At 41.3% G+C, this 14,980-nt stretch overlaps 1 protein-coding gene across 1 annotated transcript in view; it reads right to left on the reverse strand.

Moving 5' to 3' along the window:
• The window catches only part of pkib (protein kinase (cAMP-dependent, catalytic) inhibitor beta), a 139,512-nt gene that overhangs the window by 123,556 nt on the left and 976 nt on the right, over positions 1–14,980 (reverse strand). The gene's annotated exons all lie outside the window — the stretch shown is intronic.

Below are 14,980 nucleotides of genomic sequence, written 5' to 3' on the forward strand. Positions count from 1 at the left end.
CTCACAATATCCTTTGATGCCTTGACTGATCAGTAAATGATCAACTTCTGCCTTAAATATATGCACAGACTTGGCCTCCATGCAGACTGTGGCAGAGTATTCTGCAGGTTTACTACTCTCTGACTAAAAAATTCCTCCTTACCTCTGTTCTAAAGAACTGCCCCTCAATTTTGAGTCTGTGCCCTCTAGTTCTGCATACCCCCACCATAGACTAGATGGAGTGGATCTTCTTCACATCCGCCCCATCTAGTCCTTTCAACATTTGGTAGGTTTCAATGAGATCCCCCCACATTCTTCTATATTCCAGTGAGTACAGGCCCAAAGCTGCCAAACACTCTACATATGTTAATAGAACATAGAACATAGAAATCTACAGCACATTACAGGCCCTTCGGCCAACCAAGTAAGCTACTCTAGAAACTGCCTAGAATTTCCCCAGTGCATAGCCCTCTATTTTGCTAAGCTCCTTGTTAACTCCTTCATTCCCGGACTCTTGCCTCTCTCTAATGACAACATATCCTTTCTGAGACATGGGGCCCAAAACTGTTGATAATACTCCAAGTGTGACCTGACTAGTGTCTTATAAATGCTCAGCATTATCTCCTTGCTTTTATATTCTATTCCCCTTGAAATAAATGCCAACATTGCATTTGCCTTCTTTACCATAGACTCAAACTATAAATTAACCTTCTGGGAGTCTTGCACAAGGATTCTTCACTGCTGACATTTGAGTCTTCTCCCCATTTAGATAATAGTCTGCACTATTGTTCCTTTTACCAAAAATGTATTATCGTACATTTCCCAACACTGTATTCCATCTGCCACTTTTTGCCCATTCTTCCAATTTGTCTAAGTCCTACTGCAATCACATTGCTTCCTCAGCATTAACTACCCTCCATCTATAAAAGCAAGCATGTAATATTGTGGCTTTATAAGGCACTGGTAAGACCTCACTTGAAGTATTATGAGCAGTTTTGGGCCCCTTATATTTCAAGATACGCTGGAACTGGAGAGGGTTCAAAGGAGGTTCACGATAATTACTCTAGGATTGAAAGGGTTACCATTTGAGGACTGATTGATGGCGCAAGGCCTGTACTCACTGAACTAGAGGAATGTGGAGGGTTCTCATTTAAACCTTTTGAATGGTTAAAGGCCTCGATAGAGTGGATGTGGAGAGGATATTTTCTATGGTGGGGGAGTCTAGGACCAGAGGGCACAGTTTTAGAATAGAGGGATGTCCATTTAGAATGGAGATGAGGAGGAACTTCTTTAGCCAAAAAGTGATAAATCTGTGGAATTTGTGGCCACGGGTGGCTATGGAGGCCAGGTCACTGAGTAAGGCAGAGGGTGATAGATTCTTGATTAGTCAGGGCTTGAAAGGATATAAGGAGAAGGAAGGAGATTGGTGCTGAGAGGGAAATGGATCAGTCTTGCTAAAATCACAGAGCAGACTCAATGGACCAAATGGCCAAATTCTGTTCCTATATCTTATGGGCTTATAGTCTAAATCTGGTACCAAGCTTATGAACAATGTGGATGATTGAGTTTAACAAGGACCTCATTTTTGGAATGTTGACTTAAAGGTTAAATAAAAGATGAGATAAAGATTAGCCTCATCTTTTACATCTACATTGAAAGATCAAAACATATAGTGAGATGCATTGTTTGTGTCAACAACCAATACAGTCCGGGGGCAGCCTACAAATATCACTATGTTGCCAGCGCTAACATAACATGCCCACAACTTACTAACCTGTAAGTCTTAGGAATGTGGGAGGAAACCAGAGCACCTGGAGGAAACTCACACAGTCACAGTTAGAGCGGACAGACTCCTTACAGAGAAGTAACAGGAATAGACCTCTATTGCTGGCGCTAAGGCATTATAGCCATGCCAGTATGCCACCCGAGGAGATGACATTTATGATAGTTTGCTTATTGTGTCATGAATTTGTAAGATTAATGGGAAATTGTTGTTGTCTATACCCTAAAAATCCAATCTTTCTAGAAATAATCTCTGCTCAGAGAGTCATAGAATCATATAGTAGAAGAATAAGCTATTTGGCCCATCATATTCATGCTGACCATTAAGTACCTATCAATGCTAATCCCATTTAGCAATACTTGGTAAATGTCCCTCTATACCAGGGGCTCCCAACCTGAGATCTGCAGACCTCTCAGTAAATCGTATAAAAAAAAGGTTGGGAATCCCTGTTACCTTCTCATCCAGGTACTTTTGAAAGTTGTGGTAGTCTTTACCACCACCTCCTTCTCAGGCCCCCTAGGCCTGAGTCGAAGTAGTAGTAGTAGTAGTAGTCCTTTTCAGGCATGTGATCTAGAGTGAAAACTTCCTCTGGTTAAAAAATGTTTCCTCAGATCCCCTCGAGCCTACTTATTCCTTGGGTTAAACTTATGGCCCCTGGTTTTAGACATAACTGTTATAGGGAAAAGTTTCTCACTATCCACCCCACCTCCAGCCCTCAAAATGTTGGATACCTTGACTGGGATCCCACTCAGGCTTCTCCACTCCAAGAAAACAATCACAGCCTAATTTAGTTTCTCCTTATGAGAACATCCCACCCTCTCACTTACTTCTTACTGCCCATCACTGGAGTCTAGGGCAGCAATGAAGGTCTTCCATCTCTGTCTGTATGGAAGGGTTCATCATTGCTGTTTCTGTAACAATTGATATTTTGACCAGTCAGGGTTGTTAACCCTCAAACCTGGAGGACCAGTGGACCACTCTTAGTCAGGCCTCTACCCTTTGACCTGTTTGGCATGGGTGACCCTACCTAGAGCCAAAGCATAAAGCCCTGACTCCAGCCAACATAGCTCTCCAGGTCATTGAGGCACACAAGCCTCCAAACCCTATGACAAGGTTGTGATCCTCTTGGAGGTTCCAACCTCTCAGGTCCATTCATATCCTCCGTATTCTGTGGCGACTGGAATGACACACAATACTCAACTTGCAGCTAACTGAAGTTTCATAAAGTTGTACCAGGACCTTCATGCTCTTGAATCCTATGGCAGCATTCCAAAACCCTTTATCCATCTGTTCATTCCTGTTTAACTAAAGACTATGTTGAGGCAACAGAAAGTGACTGATGCTAAAGCTTGGCAGAACAATATTATTCATTTTGCTTTTCTATTTCCTCCTGAAGGTGAAGAGACAATTTAATGCAAAACAACAGAACATAATTTAATCTAATTACTTGCAGTGTTACCTTTCATATCACCCTACAATATATGTAACAATGGTACACCTCCCTTACAATAACTGATCATTGATCATATAAGATTAATTTTGTTTTATAGACCGTGTATTTGCAAAATTATTTACACAAAATTATGGAAGGGTTACTGTTATTATTCGATCAGTTTTATCTACTTTGATGTGGAACAAGGAAAATTTTAAAAACAAGAGAAAATCTGCAGATACAGGAAATCAAAGTAATACACACAAAATGCTGGAGGAACTCAGCAGGCCAGGCAGCATCAATGGAAAAGAGCAGACAGTCAATGTTTTGGGTCGAGACCCTTCATTAGGGTTAACACTGAATATTAATTAATGCTGATTCAACATTACAGACCACTGGAAATAATAGATCATCTCAGTGCTTTTATTGCATTTGGGGGGAGGGTGGAAATTACATTAATTCAATGTAATTTACATGTAATTTATGCAGTCTAGAGAGTCCATTCTCTCTATGATACTTGAGTCCACTCTTCCACCTCTGCCAGTATTATTCCTCATGCCAGCATGCCACTAGAGGAGATGCAACACTTTTACCCCTACACCCACGACTATGTGGTTAGGCACAGCTCAGACACCCTCTACAAATTTTCCAATGACACAACACTGTCGGCAGACTTTCAGATGGTGGCGAGGGAGCATATAGGAGCAAGATATATCAGCTGGTTGAGTGGTGTCGCAACAGCAGCCTTGCACTTTACATCAGTAAGATCAAGAAATTGATTGTGGACTTCAGGAAAGGGAAGTCGAAGGAACACTCACCAGTTGTCACTGAAAGATCAGTAGTGCATGGTGTGAGTAGTGTCAAAGTTCCTGGGTATCAACATCTCTGAGGATCTATCCTGGGCCCAACGTATTGACGTGAAGTCACGACAGCAGCAATATTTCATTGGAAGATTGAGGAGACTTGGAATATCAACAAAAACACTCACAGATTTCTACAGATGCACCATGGAGGACAGTCTAACTGTTTGCATCACTGTCTGGTACGGAGGCTGCAGCAAAGCAACAAGTTTCATGAAATGTGCTGGTGATATTAAACCTGATTTTGATTTCTCTCAAACAACAGGAATTCTGCAGATGCTGGAAATTCAAGCAACACACATCAAAGTTGCTGGTGAACGCAGCAGGCCAGGCAGCATCTTCCTTCAGTTAGTCCTGACGAAGGGTCTCGGCCTGAAATGTCGACTGCACCTCTTCCTACAGATGCTGCCTGGCCTGCTGCGTTCACCAGCAACTTTGATGTGTGTTTTGATTTCTCTCCTCCTCTCTTTTGCTATTTTAGATTTCACTCAACTGAAACACCTTTATGAAAGCCCAAAGTTTTCTTTACCATTTTAATGCATTTGTTAACTGAAGTGTGAATATTTCATAATGGTAAACTGGAGGAGTATTGCTATTCTTTCATAGGTTGTGGGTGTTTGCTGATAAAGCTAGTGTTTATACAGTGGCATGCAAAAGTTTGGGCACCCAGGTCAAAATTTCTGTGACTGTGAACAGCTCAGCAAGTAAAGATGAACTGATTTCCAAAAGGCATAAAGTTAAAGATGACACATTTCTTTAATATGTTAAGCAAGAAAACTTTTTTATTTCCATTTTTTACAGTTTCCAAGTAACAAAAAAGGAAAAGGGCCCGAAGCAGATGTTTGGGCACCCTGCATTGCAGTACTTAGTAACACCCCCTTTTGGCAAGTACTGTATCACAGCTTGTAAACGCTTCCTGTAGCCAGATGGGAGTCTTTCAATTCTTGTTTGGGGGATTTTCGCCATTCTTTCTTGCAAAAGGCTTCTAGCTCTGTGAGATTCTTGGGCTGTCTTGCATGCACTGCTCTTTTGAGGTCTATCCACAGATTCTCGATGATGTTTAGGTCGGGGGACTGTGAGGGCCACGGCAAAACCTTCAGTTTGTGCCTCTTGAGGTAGTCCATTGTGGATTTTGAGGTGTGTTTAGGTTCATTATCCTGTTGTAGAAGCCATCCTCTTTTCATCTTCGGCTTTTTTACAGATGGTGTGATGTTTGCTTCCAGAATTTGTTGGTATTTAATTGAATTCATTCTTCCCTCTACCAGTAAATGTTCCCCGTGCCACTGGCTGCAACACAAGCCCAAAGCATGATTGATCCACCCCCGTGCTTAACAGTTGGAGAGGGGTTCTTTTCATGAAATTCTGCACCCTTTTTTCTCCAAACATATCTTTGCTCATTGCAACCAAAAAGTTCTAGTTTAACTTCATCAGTTCACAGGGCTTGTTTTCAAAGTGCATCAGGCTTGCTTAGATGTTCCTTTCAACCTTATGAATAGAACTTACACCTTACACCTCCTTTGGTGGAGACGTATCTCCACCCTACCACCCACTATTCCTCATTCTTAGGATTCCTTACCTAAAAGCATTGAGGAAGTCCCTTGAGTCCAAGATGGAAGATAACCACCACTTTTTCAAGGGAAATTAAAAATAGACAACCCTAAGATCCTGTAAATGAATCAATGAAAATTTGCCTTGATGTTGCTAATCAGTATCATTCCAGACTGCTGTCACTCGTGACAGGGTGATCTGTAGTCTCCTCCATTGCATTGAGTGGATCATTCACCAGTCCGGCCAAAGTCACTGGAGGTAATCGTAGATCAGGCAAAATCTTCGGGATTGGTCACTGGCCAACAGCTGTTGGCTTATGACTTTTATATTTGATAGGGCAGAGATATCATGATTTGTGGTCAAGCAGTGACAGTAGAAAGGTAATATGGCCTTAGTTCCTGGACCAGATTGAGATGATAGATTAATTGTTTCTTTGAACAAAAAGTAGGACTTTTTTACGAGTAATTATTTTAAATAAGGATTCAAGTTCCTTTTTATCCGTAAAATTAATTGGGACATTGTGTGACCTGGAAACTTTGCACTTGGTGATCCCAGTTTAATTACTGTTATTATCATTCCAGATGGTACAAATGACTAGCTTTGGGGAGTCTTTGAGGCAGTTTTAATCAGTTGATGCCATCTATTTTAGAGGTGGTAAAACACAATGGATGTAATGCATTGGTGGAAGACAGCAATTAAATTTTTGAGGTCTTGGTCAAGTGGATTGCTTTGTCTTGAATGAACTTGTGCTCCTTCAATACATTTTGAGCTGCAGTGATTCAGACAAATACTGAAGCTTACCTGCATGGTTGGAGCTGCAGTTTTCTAGGTGAGTGGAAAACCTCTCTTCCACTTTCAATTAATTACGCCTCATATATTTTGGAAAGGCTTTGCAAATGTACGGGGTCTTTCTTTTGTTACATTTAAAATGGCGATTTTGTTATGTTAATCTGTGGAATGCGGCTTTGTTGTGTTTTAACGCTGCAGAGAGTTTGCGCTAACATTTTGTTTTACTTTAATTGAGATAACCAGGTTCTATTAGCCAATGGGTGGTTATGTATCGTTTTGTTTTCGGATGCCATGCTGTATGATATGACTGTGGACTGAGTTTTGGTGGGGAGTCGGAGGAGAGACGAGGAGGACGGCGGGCGTGCAGAGAGGCTCCGGTCGATCACTCCGGGTGGTCCCGAGCCGTGGGTCGACGGAATTCGGGTGGTCGTCTGACGTCGAACTGAGCTCCAACGGTAGCACGCGAAGAACTTGGACTTTGATAAGTGTTGGCGCCTTTTTTTTTCCCATTACTTTCCTCTCTGTATCAAATGTATATTAATGTCATAGAATTAGTAATATCTATAAAGTGTATGTGTTAAAATTTACTGGGTGTGCTGGCTGATGATTGATGTTTCTGATTGATTCGGGCGACGACTGACCCTGAGGGGAGTGTTGAAGCAGGTGCTGGGTGGGATTTCCCCTAGACATACACGAGCCAATATAACGGAACGTTACACAAAGTCAGAAGTTAAGGGTTTAATTGCAAAATATTCAGCTTCCAATATGTTCTTTCACCCACAATAATATAATCAGAGCTCCATATCAGTTTCTTGGCAATAATGACCCATTAATGCCAATTACTTTCAAGAGCAGATGGTTACAGTTCTTCCTACTGGAGGTATCCTTCCATAAGATATAGGAGGATAATTAGGCTAATTGGCCCATCAAGTCTGCTCCACCATTACATCATGGCTGATCAATTTTCCTCTCAGCCTCAATCTCCTGCCACCACCCCCCTCGTCCACCCCCCATATCCCTTCATGCCCCGACCAATCAAAAAAACTATCAACCTTTACCTTAGATATACCTAATGACCTGGCACCCACAGCTGCCTCTGGCAACGAATTCCACAGAATCACCATTCTCTGGTTAAAGAAATTCTTCCTCATCTCCATTCTAAAAGGATGTCCCTCGATTCAGAGGCTGTGTCCTCTGATCTTAGACTCTCCCTCCTTCTTTGCACTTCTGTGCTTCAGCTAGTCAAATATCAACTTTTCAAATATTGTCCCAACCTGACTGATTTTCTTTTACCTTGTTCTGCAAGTACCTCCAACTTTACCTGCATTAGTGAGGGTGTAACAGTAACTCTCTCTGGAGAGGAGTGCAGTGTGTCCACAAACTGTTCTAGATATCTGGAATGCCAATTGAGGATTCCTGTTACTTTTTCTACAATGTCCCTTGTAGCTCCATTGCTCCTATTGTAAATTTTCTCAGCAGCTCCCTTGTCCCCCAAGAGACTTTCAGTGTGATAGAGTAGCTGGAATATGGTGAATGCAAGCAGTCCGATCAAGAATGAACAAGTCTTCCACATATCCTGTTGGATATTGCCAAGCAACAAGGAAACGTCATAAAAGTTACACACAGTGAGTGATAATGCTTTTTTATTGTAAAAGTTCTACAGTCCTATGCTTACGCTTAATCCCCCATTGCCTTTGGCCTGTCTGGAAAGTGCTCAGACTGGGCACACCCCTGTGCTCATGTGACCTGTTGCTCCTTTTTTTAAAGACAAAGATGAATCAAAGTTCAAGGTAATTTTTTTATTAAATACGTACTTTAATAATATTCGTGAATGTATATGTTACAATATACTGCTTTGAGGTACATTTTCTTGCAGGCATTCATAGTAGAGCAAAGATATAAATAGAATCAAGGATAGGCAACACACAAAGACTGACAAACAAACAGTGCAAAACAAGATAAACTGTGCAAACAAAAAATAATAATAATAATAATAAAGGCTGTTCAGAACGACTGACAAGATTCTGTAATTCTAATACAAGCCTGGCAGAAAAGCAGAAATACTTCATGTTGTTATATTGACTTCCAGAAAGGATTTGATTCTGTCCCCCACTCATGGTTAATAGAAGATCTTAATATATAGAAACTACACCCAATACTTCTAGAATTCCTACACCATTGGCTTACCCTAATCACCCTATCTATTAACGACCAAAAAAGAGCAAACACCATTATCAAAATAAACCAAAGCATTTTTTAGGGTGACTCTCTAAGCCGCCTATGGTTTTGGCTAGCTTTAAACCCACTCAACGTCGACAAGGAAGCGTTGAAGACCCAGAGTTGGAGACCTCTTTGCAGAAACAGAAGGGACCCCTGTGGCAATATAGGACAAATATATCAAAAATACATAATAAAAGACCAACAAATTCAAGATGATAAATGCAGAAAATGCCAAGAGAAACCAGAAACAATCCAACACATGACAGGATTCTGCAGCAGTTTAACTCAATCTGATTACTTACACAGGCACAATCATGTGGTAAGTATCTTTCACCAAAATCTTGCTTTAAAATACAAACTCATAAAAGGCATATTATACTATAGATACAAGCCTGGCCCAGTTTTAGTGTCAGAGTCCAACAAACTGTATTACTATCAATCCATTATTACAGATAGGGCAACCCATAATAACTGTATGGGTATAATAAAACAAGATAAACAATCAAGAACAAATTACTTAATAGATATAGCCATTCCAAACACAAATAACATACAGAAATCATTAAGTGAAAAACACTCAAAAAATGCTGAATTAAAAGAGGAAATTGAAAGACTATGGAACATGAACAGGGTAAACATTGTCCCAATAGGAACTGGTGTCATGCCAAAGTCACTACATGATGGCATTAAACAATTAGAGCTACACAGCAATATTTATGTAAATCTTCAGAAATCCACACTTAAATAGTCCAAAAGTTCCTAGTGATTGAGAAAACAGTATGCTTAGCTATGCCAATACCTCAGATTTTACCAGTTTGAGCTGAGAAAAAAAATTAAAAAACATTAATAATAAAGACTGATAACATGAGTTGTAGAGTCCTTGTAAGTTGGTCAATAGGTGGTGGAGTCTATTCAGTGTTGAGGTGAGTGATGTTATCCACACTGGTTTGGAAGCCTGATTGTTGAAGGGTAATAACAGTTCCTGAACCTGGTAGAAGGGGAGCTTCCTCCCTAACAGCAGCAGTGAGAAGAGAGCATGGCTAGGGGGTGGTGGTCATTGCTGATGTGTCTTGGCTGAAACGCTGACGGCTTATTTATTTCCATGGACGCTGCCACCTGCTGAGCTCCTCCAGCATTGTGTGTGTGTGTGTGTGTGTGTGCGCGCGTGTGTGTGTGTTTGTGTGTGTGTGTGTGTGTGTGCATGTGTGTGTGTTTGTGTGTGTGTGTGTGTGTGTTGCTCTGGATTTTCAGCATCTGCAGAATGTCTTATGCCTTGATGATGGATGCTGCTTTCTTGTGGTACCCTTCCAGGAGATGTGACGATGGCGAGGAGGGATTTTCCTGTGATGGACAATGCTCTACCCTTCACTTTTTTGTGGGCTTTTCCAATGTTGGGCATTGGTGTTTCCGTACCAGGCTGCGATGCAACCAGTCAGGATTATCTCCACTGTGCATCTACAGTATGGATGTTTGTCAAAGTTTAAGATGGCATGCCAAATGTTTGCAAATTTCTAAGCCAGTAAAGGTGCTGCTGTGCCTTATTTATTATGGCACGCACTTACTGGTCTAAGGACAGAACCTCTGATATGATAACACCGAGGGATTTCCATTGCCTTGGTAAGCAAGTCTCAGAGAAGTCAGAATTACACTGGTGAGCACAAAAAAAGTGAAGATTCATTGGAAAATAGTGGATTATTTGTTTATAATTGCCCTTTCCTGCCATTGGGTAGTACAAGTTAAAACAAAAGCAGAGACAGAATTATAACTATAGAGAAAATGTGTTGCAGCTGTAGATGTAACAGGACAGCTGTGAATATAACAGGAGAGTGTGCTGATGTTCTGCCTAGCCGTATCTTTCACTTCCTCTGAATTTTGCACCGCTTTGCTAATACCAACCCATCTGTGGGTAGCTAGATCCTAACTGATGAATACTTCCAGGATCATTAAAGCTTTGGCAGAGCACAGCACCACCTAGTGGTGGTTAAGTGTGTGAAAGTTTTAAAATTAAAATCCTTGCTTTATGAAATTACCTTTATTCAACAAAAAAACAGAAGAAGAGAATCATAGAAAAATTGCAGTACAAATGGAGGCTATTTGGCCCATCGCAGCCAGGCCATTCCAAAGAGATTTCTAACCTAACCCCACCTCTAGAACAATAACTTTGCTCCCGAATGTTATAGTTCTTCAAACACGCATGGCGGCATTTCCTAAATATGTTGGAGGTTTTTGCCTCTTAGATCCTCGCTGGCAGAGAGCTCCAGACCCCTATTATTCCTCATTTCTACTCTAATACTTATATCAATAATTTTTAATATGTGCTCTCTCATTTTTGACCCTTCAGCTAATGGAGAAGTTTTTTTCCTATTTACTCAGTCCAGACCACTCAGCACTAGTTTTCTCACAACAGTGAAAGCCAGGGATATTCTACAGAGAATCTTTTCTTCCTTTCTCATCTGAGTGACTCAGCACATTAAAAGGCACCATTATAAACCTGGCAACTATCATTTATATTCCAGAAGGTTCTTTAGTGACAGGGCTCAAGGAAAAGAGTGGGCTTCAAACAAAAGATGAATTGTGTTAAGATCATAATAAAATCTAAAGCATTTTTCTCAGAGCAAGCTAATTTGACTATGATTTCATGTCTTATTCCTTTTTGTAAATATGAATAATGCACCTATAATTCTATAGATTGCTGAGTCCTCGATCTCTTGCCAATTTAAATAACCATCCTGGCATGAACCTACAAATAATATTGCATTTTTAATAAGTGCTTTTTCTGCTTTATCTGCATTCTATAATGATTCTTTAAATTCTCCTCAACTTTTATATTTTGACTTCATATATCTTTACATCTTGGTTACCTAAGGCTGTCATAGACGAAGGTGGTAGAGGAGATAAGCTCCAACTACCTATTAAATGTTCCCGCAACACACATAAAAGTTGCTGGTGAACGCAGCAGCCCAGGCAGCATCTCTAGGAAGAGGTTCTGCCTGGCCTGCTGCGTTCACCAGCAACTTTTATGTGTGTTGCTTGAATTTCCAGCATCTGCAGAATTCCTGTTGTTTGCGTTATTAAATGTTCCCAATGGTGTGCATCTCAAATAGCCTCTGACAACTAAGACCAGCTCCTGGCCTTCACGTGTGGCTTAGCTACTAAGCCTGGCAAAACCATTTCTACTGACAAGAGAAGCGGAAAAGGCAAGTTACCGGCACCTTAAAAATCAGTCACTTCAGGCAAATAGTCATAGTCATACTTTATTGATCCTGAGCGAAATTTGGTAATTTCCATGGGGCTTGGTAAAATGGGGCTTGGCACCCATGTTTTGCAGCTCATCTACGAGAAGGAATACTCTGATCTCAAACCTCCCCTGCCTTATGCAGCACCCACTCATGGGGAAGGCTTCCAGAGTAAACCCTGAGGAAAAATCTGTAGCTGGAGTCCCTAAGGCAGTCCCACATTGAGTTCAATGCTTGCTGACAACTCCTGCAACCCTGCTGGTGCCAAATTGTATCAATCTCTGCTGTTCCTTTGGATTCAGCAGCTGCATGGAATGGGGGAGCCTGATGCATGGGCAACAGCTTGCTCCTCATATTGTACTGCCCTGGCTTGCATCATCCATGGTTGACCCTGACCACCACAGGGCCTCAAACATCTTTTCAAATATTTCTGTTTGCTGATTTTCACATCTATGTTGTGGTGTATTAAATTCTGTAAAATATTGTAAAATATTGGATGACAGTCTGAACAACTCCAAGTGATAGTTCAACTCTTTGTGAGCTCACAGCACGTAAGGTGTCAAGGTGTCTGTACTAGTTGAACACTGCAGATTTGTTAAGATCTAATGTTTGCTTCCAGCAGCTGGAGTCTTCCTTGGCCTCAGGCACCGGTATCTTGAGAGCAAAAGACCAAAGAGTTTATCTCTCTTTGCTTGTCTCTCAGTGCTTGTGGAACTCCCTATTTATCAGGGTGCATTTTGCCCGGTTCTTGGGACTTCACCGCAACCAAAGAATCGCAATCGAGCAGTGCCTAGGACCCAGACCCAGTTTGGAATTTGGAATTCCGCTAACAACAGTGGCAATCAAGTACGCAACAGCAGCAACAATCAAGTTGGAGACTAAGAACTGGGAGCCCTGAAATCTTCGTGGACATCTTTCTAACTTACTACTAGCATTTTGTATGGTTTATTTGTGCTGTCTATCTTAGGACAATAATTAAGGCCTGACTGTTGTGCTTGTACACTTATTACCACGTCTCCTGGACACTCGAATTGGTTTGGGTCCGACCAAACCAGCCCATTACAACATTTATCCATTGCAAATCAAGGTTTACCACATTTATTCTTTTCTGGTTTGCCATGCCAAGAATTCGTTTAGGTGGTGAAACAAAATGAAACAATAAGGGTTGCAGCTGGTAGAGAGCGAGCGGTTGTCGGAGAATTACAGTTAAAGTATGTGGCAACATAAAATATGTGGGGTGGTGGGATTAGAGTCAATCAAAGAAGTGGTGGGGTGTGGAAAATGGAAATGGAAAACAGGAACAGGAATAGAAGGCAATGAATCAGAATCAGGTTATCATCACTGATATGTGTCATAAAACTTAGTAGTACAGTGCAATGCAAAAGAATTACTGTAAGCAATATTAAAAATCAATAAATGGTGCAGATAGAGAGCAAAGGATTGAGATAGTTTTCACGCATTCATTGACTGGTCAGAAACCTAATGGCAAAGCGGAAGAAGCTGTTCCTAAACTGCTGAGTGTGCATCTTCAGACTCCTCAACTTCCTTCCTGATTGATGGCGGTGACGAGGAAAGGACACATACTGATGATGAGCTTCATTAATAATGGATTCAACCTTCCTGAAGCTTCACTTTTTGAAGATTCCCTCAGTGGTGGAGAGGCTGGTGTCCACGATGGAACTGGCTGAGTCTATAACCCTCCATAGCAGGGTCAACAGCCCTCTTGCTTAATGGTATTGGTCCACGGCATAAAAATAGCTTTGAACCTCTGCTCTACAGCTTTTTGCAATTCTGTGCATTCGAGCCTCCACACACAGTGGCAATGCAACCAGTCAAAATGCTCCCCACAGTACATCAGTAGAAATTTGCTAGAATCTTTGGCAACATTACAAATCTCCTGAAACTCCTAATGAAATATAGCTGCTGACATACCCAGGGATCCTGTGAGAAGATGATGCCAGTTCACCCTTTTAACTGCTCAGCCCTCGATGAAGACTGGTGCATGTTCCCGTCTTCCCTTCCCGAAGTCCCCCATCAATTTCTTGGTCTTACTGACACTGAGTGTGAGCTTGTAATTGCCATACCACTCAATGAAGATAATTAGTGCTCTGGGATGAAGTGAGAATTTGGGATTATGAATATTTAAAAGGTGGACATTTTTTAAAGCTCAGTTGAAGACCCAAGTTTTGAGTTCTATGGAAATAGAGAAAAGTGCAGAGATTTAAGATGGGAACTGCCAAAGTAGGATCAACATGATTGAGGAATTTAATACAACAGCAGCTCAAAGACATGCAGAACAAAAAGGTTATTTGGAAAAGATACTGAGAGATCTAGGTGATCACAAATGAAGGAATTATCATGGTTTTACGCTCCCAACGCAAGACTAGAAATCAGAAAAATGTGAGGAACAGGCTCTTGGAAAACATGAACACATGGTTCTGCAGATGCTGGAAATAATAATAATGTTGGCGTGTGGCCAAGTGGTTAAGGCATTCGTCTAGTGATCTGAAGGTCGCTAGTTCGAGCCGTGGCTGAGGCAGTGTGTGTGTCCTTGAGCAAAGCACTTAATCACACATTGCTCTGCGATGACACCGGTGCCAAGCTGTATGGGTCCTAATGCCCTTCCCTTGGACAACATCGGTGTCGTGGAGAGGGGAGACTTGCAGCATGGGCAACTGCTGGTCTTCCATACAACCTTGCCCAGGCCTGCGCTCTGGAAACCTTCCAAGGGGCAAATCCATGGTCTCATAAGACTAACTAAGTGTATATATATACACTTTATTGATCCCAAGTGGCAAATTCTTTCGTTAAAGCAGCAACATTTAAAAACACACTTGGCAGTGTGCAGACTTAACTAATAAAGTACAGAATAATAATAAAAACAGTAATAATTTACCAATGTGCAATAATAATGCACAAAATAATAAAACAGAGACTATAATAAATCCAGAGTAACACACGGACAAGATGCTGGAGGAACTCAGAAGCATCTATGGGGAGACTCTTCATCAGGATCCAGGGTATCGGCCCAAAACGTCGATTTAGCGACTGTCTGACCCGTTGAGTTCCTCCAGCGTTTTTGTGTGTAGTACTCATGGATTGCAGCCACTTCGCTCGGCGTTGAGGGAACTCA

Source organism: Mobula birostris, chromosome 2, assembly GCF_030028105.1.
Source record: "Mobula birostris isolate sMobBir1 chromosome 2, sMobBir1.hap1, whole genome shotgun sequence".
Taxonomy (NCBI): Eukaryota; Metazoa; Chordata; class Chondrichthyes; order Myliobatiformes; family Myliobatidae; genus Mobula; species Mobula birostris.